Below are 8789 nucleotides of genomic sequence, written 5' to 3'. Positions count from 1 at the left end.
GTCCTCAATTAGCGGGATTATTATCCCGTAATTCTCTCTGCACAACGCCCACAAAGCTTTGCCGCTCCTCCTCTACTATCCCAATCCCGTAATTTTCTCACAGATGCGAGCGCGGATCGCTGCCGCAGCCCACCGCTCCTCTACTTCCCATGGGCCCGAGCAAACGGAGCCAACAACCCGAAGCAACCCGAGCGGCGGAGGAAAGGGTGATGGCGTAGGCAGCGGCGGGGGTGGAGACGATGCGGGCGTCGCACATCCTGATCAGGCACGAGGAGTCCCGGCGCGAGGCATCCTGGAAGGACCCCGAGGGCCAGGTCATTTCCGCCACTACGCGCGACGATGCCGCCGCGCGCCTCGGCGAGCTCCACGGCCAGATCCTCGCCGACTGCGCCTCCTTCGCCGACCTTGCAGCGCAGCACTCTGCCCGCCCGCCCGCCGCTGGACTCCACCAAAGGGCCGATCATGCGAGGCAGATTCAGGATTGCTTGGTGATGGATAAGATCAACCCGTGTGGCCAGCAGTATTGGTACGATTCCTTTCTACTTCCTTTGGGTGCTTAATTCCATGGCCACGTTGTTAATCAGTAGAAAAATACATTCGAAAAAAGGAGCTAGATAGAAATATGTTCTTGTGGAACTCACAGGCATGAAAGTTTTGTTTCACTCATCCTCTTGTATTTGTAGGCCTATTTATGAATCAATTTATACCGTAGGCCTAGATCCATCTTACTTCATAACAAATATTTTTGATTGGTCGGTGGGATATGATTTTGTGAAATTACTTCCATACGAACAGTGAGAAATATCTTAGTTCTTGCTTATACTGCTCTCGACTCCCATTGGATTGCAGTATTTATCATTTTTGTTTTCTTACACGAACCCCTTTTAATTTTTACAGTTGGGCAAATCCATTGTTAGAGTCCTCATACGCACTATATATTGTATTGAATTAGTTCGATGAAAATGATAATGTGATATTACTACTCAAGTGTGGCATGATGTATATCTCAGACTTAACACGATTACCTGATAAACCAAGTCATGATATTTTTAGTTTTTTTCCACCACCGAATCAATAACGTATCTTCCTACACTTGGTGCTTCAGTTACCCGATTTAAGTTGTAATTATTTTAAGATGTTATTTAGGTGGGTGTACCATGGTACCATATACAATATTTTTCAGCTAGGTTGGTAGTTGGTCTTTCTGTCCTGCGAGCTTATTGATTCATCTGTTAACAGATGTTGGGTGGTGTTTTTTGATCAGACAAGGTGGAGTTTGTGCTTGTAATATCAGTAGAATTTGCACTACAAGGAGCAGTCAGTGAGCTTGTACTGTGTTTCTATTGATTTTTGTTTGTGTCCCTTGTCTGATTGAATAGGAATGAGGTTCTTTTTTCTGATGGGGAGTTTAGTATGGTAGCAGATTGCTATCATGGCATATCTTTTGTAGAATTAAAGCTGCTTGAAAGGCACACCAAACTACTGATGTAGTTTATCTACCTTCTCTATCCTTCTAGAGGTTGGTGAATGGTTTCATAATCTGATGCTAATAATCAATTAATTATTGTGATTAAACTGCAGAGGGCTTCATTTTCTCACATGATTTTTAATATCTACTACCTATAGTCATGTTAGGTCGTATTTTTTTTCCTCAGACAATACCAAAATTAGTCATATGCTAATTGTATGGTGTATGGTTCTGTTCATATGTTTTGCTCTTATAGATTGATGAAAATACATGTCAAGCTATTTTATCACAAGATTCCTACACTGATAATTCAAATGGACCTAACATATTGGGAACCTTCTCATGGACAATATATCCTCATAATGGCTGTCAAATTCTTGCTTTTAGAGGTAGCACCTGAACATAGGGGATCCATTTTCCTGTATTATGAATGTATTTACTTCTATAATATTGTATTAACATAATATACCTTCAAAACAGGCTACTGAGACCATGGGCAAGAAGGAATCAGCATTGATAAGACACTAGCTATTTTTGGCATTCATATAACCTGTAGATAGAGTACATATGCTCTTGAAATGCTACTACATGCCTCTCCAAGGTCCAATAATTCCAAGGATGACTACAACTGCGAAGCCAACATTATTATCTAAGTTACTACATTAGTTACGATGAACGGGACAGTCTGCAAGCTACAACGTTGCTAATTAATATTTTTTTCCTTTATAACATTTTTTTGTGAACCAAATTGGCCATTCGTTTCTCAAGGGCAAAACTAACATAAATTAATTATTTTTTAGGTACCAATGCTGATATATTTTTTGCAAGTCTCAAGCATGGTTTCTTTCTGATTGTGAGGATGAATTTTACAAACAAGATGTTTGAGAAGGTAATCACATAACTATACTAAACTTCTAAGCATCTAAGAGGATTTCGTGTTCAGTTTCGTGCTGCAGTTTTGTAGTTTGATTCTAGAAGTAAGGGTGCCCTCCTTTGATATACCTGGTTTGTGAATAGGTGATCGTGTGGCTGAAGAATGATGTTAATGATTGGAGGTGCTCCAACCAGGAAGCATTCAGGTGGTGCCTGCGTTGGACACAGTGTTTTTTAGGATGAGATCATTCATTTGGGACTTTTCACTGAGCAGAGTAAGACCAACCAAAACTATGGGTTGAATTTGTTGTGCTAAAGGGACCGACATAATGCATTGTTGAGTTCTGAATTCATCAAGTTTGTGTCAGCTGTGCGGGAAGGTCAGGGTGCAGAATTTGTGAAGTGTTATAGACAAACCAATACATTCTTCTTTCGAAAGGAGCTGTTTGCTTTGCTGGTGCTAAGGCACTTTGGAATAGCTGGGTGCCATTGAACTGCAAGATTTTCATTTGCTTGGCTTCGCAGCATCAAGCATGCACATCGAATCGTTGGGTCAGAAGAGAGCTGCAGGTACATATTTGGCCATGTTTTCTCTGAGCAGGAAGAGGACACTGCGATCTCATCCCGCTTCAGTGCGTAAATACTCGACAGGTATGGCATCAATGTCTTCGAACGACTCATCTTTATGTTGTCCATGCCCCTTCTGTCACCGATAATCTTCAGGATTGGTGGGGAGATCTAGCCAGTTCATTCCCAAAGCTAAATAATGTGGTTTTGATTCTCTTGTTATGCTTGTGTGCTATAGCCTATGAAAGCAACACAATGCTAGGGCGTTCAACAATGCTCAGCTTCAAGTCAACGAGGCAACACTCTGTGTTCTCATTCTTGCTGACCTAATTGTGTGAGGGAATAGGATGGCTGGACATTGTGATATGTGTTGGTGGTGGAGCGTGGATGTCGTCCCCCTTTGGGGTGCTCCTGTAACTTGTGTTCTCTCCTTTAAAATTATGGTACAAATTTGCATGCTCTATAGAAATATACACGATCCAAAGAGAAACTATATCACTGCCCTTATAAAATTTATTGATGAACTACGCTATGAAAAATGTGTTTTTTTACTGTTGAAGTATAATTAGTTTTTTTTTATGTTTATAGAGAGACGTCCATGATTACTAGGTATTGGTACACATGCTGACATCACTTCCAGGGTTCAGTTCAGCAAGAAGACCAATTACCCCTACAATGTCCATTTCTACAACACCCTGGCTTGGCAAACAAGAAGACTCAACGCAGGCAGCTGCTGATAAGGAGATGACTATTGACCTCTCAGTAACGAAGACAAAAATACGCACAACAAGCCAAGAACAGGAAGATGAAGTAAGTGCTAAGCTTATTTTGTGTGTGAGTTGGTATATCGTTTCCATCCTTCTAGATTTGTTGTAAGAGTATGGAGTTTAATACGATGAATGATGTGCTCACCGGACATGCACACGTTTTTTCTATATACCATGACTATGTTTTCAGAATAGATTGAGACACCCCCTGATTTTCTTTAGAGACGAAGGGGTCATTTGTATGCCAGTTATGCCGGTATTAGATATATTTATCAAAGTTTAAAGAGACCAATCTTAAAAAACATCCTATTTTATGCAAAATTTTCTTAAGCATATAGTAGACAAAAGATATATTTGGGTTTCTTTTGGTTGTATTGCAGCACTTCAGTTTTTGCTCTTGGTTCTTTTACCATAAAATTTGTAAGGTCTCTTGTGTTTGTTTTAATGTATACATCAGCCGAGACATGCTTTGTGTGCATTATTACTAATTATACCCATGTTCATCTGATGTTATGTTTTTGAACCATGTACATCATCTATCTATTTATTGGTGGTGTGCTTTAAAAATACATATTGTTGAGCATTGATTTTTTTATGGTCATGACTTGTTTTATTTTTTTAAACAATTTTTGGAATATAAACTTTAATTTATACTCACAAAAAATTATGTGTATGGATGGAGACGTGCGTTGCACGTGCACACTTACTAGTCTAAAAAAGGAACGCACGCATTCACGCCGCGGTTCCCAATTTTGCAGCGACATCGAACGCGTAGTCTTCGCAACTGCACGCTCGGCGGTCCTTCTCCCTTTTCTCCTCAATCGAATTTTCCTTCGTAATTCAGATTGCTTGGTTCTTTGACAGCAAAGGGGAACACTCAGTGAAAAGTGCTTATAAGCTTCATGTGCAGCTGGGTAAGCAAGCTAGAAATGGAGGGTTGGGGAGTAGCTCGAGTGTGGCTGGAAACCTGGATGGGTGTGCTGATGACTCGTGGAAGCGGCTATGGAAGCTACCATGCCCAAAGAACATACAAATGTTTGCCTGGCGGCGGCGGCATGAGTCATTGGCCCTCCGGACGAATGTGGCGAGGAGGGGGGTGCCTATAGCTGATACTAAATGTCTATTCTGCGGCCGGGCGGACGAAGACGGTGCGCACGTATTCATCAAATGCAAGTCTGTGAAGCCGGTGTGGCGGGAACTTGGCTTGGAGAAGGAACGAGCCCAGCTCGAAACCATTACGTCGGTGCATGTGATGCTCGACTTTTTGTGGGGGCTAGATGAAAAAGCTCGAGTTCTCATTCTGACCTCATGGTGGCTGTGGTGGCACAACAGAAACAAATTGTGCGAGGGGGAGCTACCAATGACGGCCAGTGCGGTGGCGGGCCGTGCACAAGCTCATGTGATTGAATATGCTGAGGCCTTTGCATCTTCACCCAAGTCCAAGGGTGTTGCGAGCAGGTGGATGCCGCCGGAGTCAGGTGTGATAAAAATCAATGTAGATGGGGCATTCACACCGGGTGATTCATACGCAGGCCGGGGCATGGTGGCAAGAGATGAGTTGGGTCATATTGTGGGCGCCCGTGCTGGACGGCAGGATCATGTCGCCGACGCCTTCGGTGCCGAAGCATGTGCTATGTCGCAGGCTATCTCGCTCGCTGCCGACTTGGGAATGATTCGGGTGGCCTTTGAGACAGATTCCCAGCTTCTGACGGATGCGCTAGACTTCCGCAGGGTGGACTCATCGGCCTACGCAGTAGTGATCGAGGATTCCAAATTCCAACTGAAGGTGTGGTTCTCGCACCAAAGTGTCAACGCCTGTAGCCGCAATGTAAACACAGTAGCGCCTGAGGTAGCTAAGATAGGTCGTTTGTGTTTACCAAACCAGTATGTTGAGTGGGAGTCTGATGTACCGGCCCTTGTGGCCTCTTGTGCTATGGGTGATTTACCCAAGCACCGTTGAGTAATACATGCAATGTTTGCCCTCAAAAAATTCCCGGGCCCCGTCGCCACAACCCCTCTTTCCTCTCCATCCATCAAAGAATTCGACCATCCGAGGTATATCCTATAGTTTTATTGCGCTTCCTAGTAAATCCTAGAAGGTGAGGAGGCTTTTCAAGTTAAATATTCTTTTGGGGTTGATATGGTGATCACTTCTTTGAAAGATAGATTTAAAGAACTCATGACGTTTAAAGAAATATTTGGATTTTTATTGAGTTCGGGCACCCTGAGATCATTGAATGATATGGAACTTCAAGAGTGTTGCATCAAGTTTGCAGAAATTTTCTTTCTTGATGGTTCATGTGATGTTGAGTTATATGATCTTATTTACGAATTGAAGATTATGAGATTCATTTTGTGCGATGATGCAACGTCTACTATGTAGATTTTTTACCAAGTGAGAGAAACTAATTATTACATATCGCATCTTATTTACTGTGCAGGTGACTATCACATCGGTCGAAAGAAGCTTTTCGAAATTGAAATTACTAAAGAATTATTTGAGGTCAACAATGACGCAACAATGTTTAAATGGTTTGACAACATTACGCATTGAGAAGAAATTATTAGATGACACTGACATCGACCACATCAGAAGTGACTTTGCATCAAGGAATATTAGAAGAAATGTTTAAGGTAATATGCATAAATTATTTGATATATGCATACTGATTTTAGATGCATTCAAGTGTTATTGGTAATATTTCATATATATTTATGTTCATTTTTATTGTTATGATGTTTATATTAAGGGCCCCAAATTTTAGTCTCGCCCCGGGCCCCCAAAATCTCGGGACCGGCCCTGAGCAGACTATTAATCCCTATGCGCAAAATTCATATGTATATGTATGAAATATACTCCCTTTTTTAGTTAAAAATATACTCCGTTTTACTATTAAAAAAATGACCAAGGTATAGTCTAGCCGTCACGTACAAGTGAATCACAAACTGGCCATTATTCTAAGTGAAGCTAGTGGTCGCTTGTGCCTTGATTTTAGGACGTGGTTATGCATGCATAGGTAGCTTCCCACCGGCACTGCGCACAGATTAGTTAGCAGCTGCCGGGTGTTGACACCGGTTTACCTTATCCATTGGTGTGGGAGTACATGCTCCTGGGAGTATAAAAAAGATGTCTTATATATATCCATTTCTATTCATTTCTGCGATAAGTAATTCCGGATGGAGGGGGTACACGACTTGATTGGCTACCAAAGACCTAGGAAAACAAAGAAATGATTTCTTGCGAGACATAAACTTAAATTGGAAGTATGACCTGTAATTGAACAATACAGCTCGGGGTTGTGTTTCCCGCTGCCTCTCCCACATTTCTGGTCTCATGATGCATACAACATAAAAAATATTATATACTCCTTCCGTACCGAATCACTTGTCATAGAAATGGATAGAAATAGATGTATTTAGAATTAGAACTAAAAAAATGTCTAGATATCCGCAAAAAAATGTCTCGATAAATTCATTTCCTCGACAAGTAATTTCGGACGGGGGGAATCTTCTATATCTAAATAGGAGCTCCCCATTACCTGATTTTCCTGCGTTCTCGTGTGTCCACGTCACTACAATTATTTCAGTCGTTGGATTGTGTATGTACGGTTCAGATCTGCGGTTGATTCCCCCGTGCTCCTTGCCCCTTCGTTTTACTCCTCCTTCCTCGACCTGCGGAAGCGGAAGTGGAAGCGAACGTGCGATGGAATCACTCAATCCCTCCTCATTAATTGGTCGCCCCGTCTCTCCCGTTCCCCGTGTCTATCTCCCCCAAGCGACACCCAAGTGGCGACGGACGCATCCGAAATCAGCTACGGCGGCGATGGCGGGCAGGGGAAGGAGCGCAAGGCAATTGATCTGAAGGATGGGTGGAGCTTCAAACAGAAGGGCATCATCTACAAGCTCATCAACATCCTCGAGCGGAAGCTGGAGCTGCAGTTCAGCTTTACACGTAAGTGTCGTCCATCCCGCCTCCCTCCAACCATGCACAGGGTAGGCCGGCCTGATTTGATCTGATTCGTTGCTGGTCTAGGGTTCCGCCCCTCTTTGTCTCTTTTTGTCGTGCAGCAAAAATCTGGAGCCTCGCCATGGCCGCCAATATCCATCTGCGGGTACAAGGTACATCTTCCTCCCTTACCAGTTGCTCAATATTCTAGCCTAATGATGCGTTTATTAATCCCCAATCCACGGACTCTTGCTTCCTACCCATTCATTTGTTCATGTACCAGATTCAGGGGGCAATTACCTCACTCATCTTGATCTGCCATCTCCTTTCTCTCTGTCAGGTTTGATGAAGATTTCGATAACTAGCTAGATTTATGTGAAAATTCTGTACACTTCGCCCAAGGTTGTTTGTCGGCAGGCCATTTGCTATAGATGTAACCAAATTAATTTACCATGTATGTTCTACACATTTTCATTTAATGGTTTTTATGTCATATGGAGCAATGATTTCCTTGTGATATGAATGCTTATGATGCGATTGTGTCAGTTTGTAAATGGGCATCACGGATAATGGGCATAGTTGAATGGAAGTTTCAGGTATGAGGTGCTACATTTTTTTTGGCGATACTGCTCTATGCCATATGTAGATTCACTATATTGCTATCTTTATGCCAAGTGAATATTCAGTCTGCCTTGATTAATCTTAAGATGCAACATGTGCTTTATGATCCAATTAGGGATTGGACAAGATCTTTTTTCTATCGGTGATGGTTTCTCAGTTTTGTGAAGATGTGAAATATTTAGCAGGCGTTTTGTGGGGACCTCGACTCATAAGTCGAGATCACCGAATGCACGTGTACAGTGATCCCAGAGATCAATGCTCATTGAACAAGCTGAATAACAAGAGTCTTACATTCATACATACCGTTTTACACAAGTAGGACCATTATGGTCAAGTCTTGAGTGTATCATCGCAGCGGAAATCTTCAATAACAACTTGGACCCATGCCATCTGCCTTAACCCTACAGGCATTCTGACTGGGAAGCGTCCTAGCTCGCATGTTCGTCACCAAGGTACTCTTCATTATATCCTGTTCTTTCATGCCTGGCCAATAAAATAACTAGTGGCAAGCCAATGAGTACTTTGAATGTACTCGCAAGCAACCCAT

General features: G+C 42.4%; 1 long non-coding RNA gene across 2 annotated transcripts; it reads left to right on the top strand.

Annotated features, from left to right (window-relative positions):
• Positions 1 to 7391: 7391 nt before the first annotated feature.
• Positions 7392 to 8108, top strand: LOC119280909. Of its 2 annotated transcripts, none has more exons than XR_005138215.1 (3): positions 7392 to 7627; positions 7709 to 7794; positions 7962 to 8108. It is a non-coding gene; the product is annotated as an uncharacterized LOC119280909 (long non-coding RNA). The 2 variants fall into 2 exon arrangements; XR_005138213.1 differs by having other exon boundaries at positions 7905 to 8108.
• The last annotated feature ends 681 nt before the right edge of the window (positions 8109 to 8789 follow it).

This window comes from Triticum dicoccoides, chromosome 3B (assembly GCF_002162155.2).
Source record: "Triticum dicoccoides isolate Atlit2015 ecotype Zavitan chromosome 3B, WEW_v2.0, whole genome shotgun sequence".
NCBI lineage: Eukaryota > Viridiplantae > Streptophyta > Magnoliopsida > Poales > Poaceae > Triticum > Triticum dicoccoides.
This window is presented reverse-complemented; position numbering and strand designations above follow the sequence as displayed.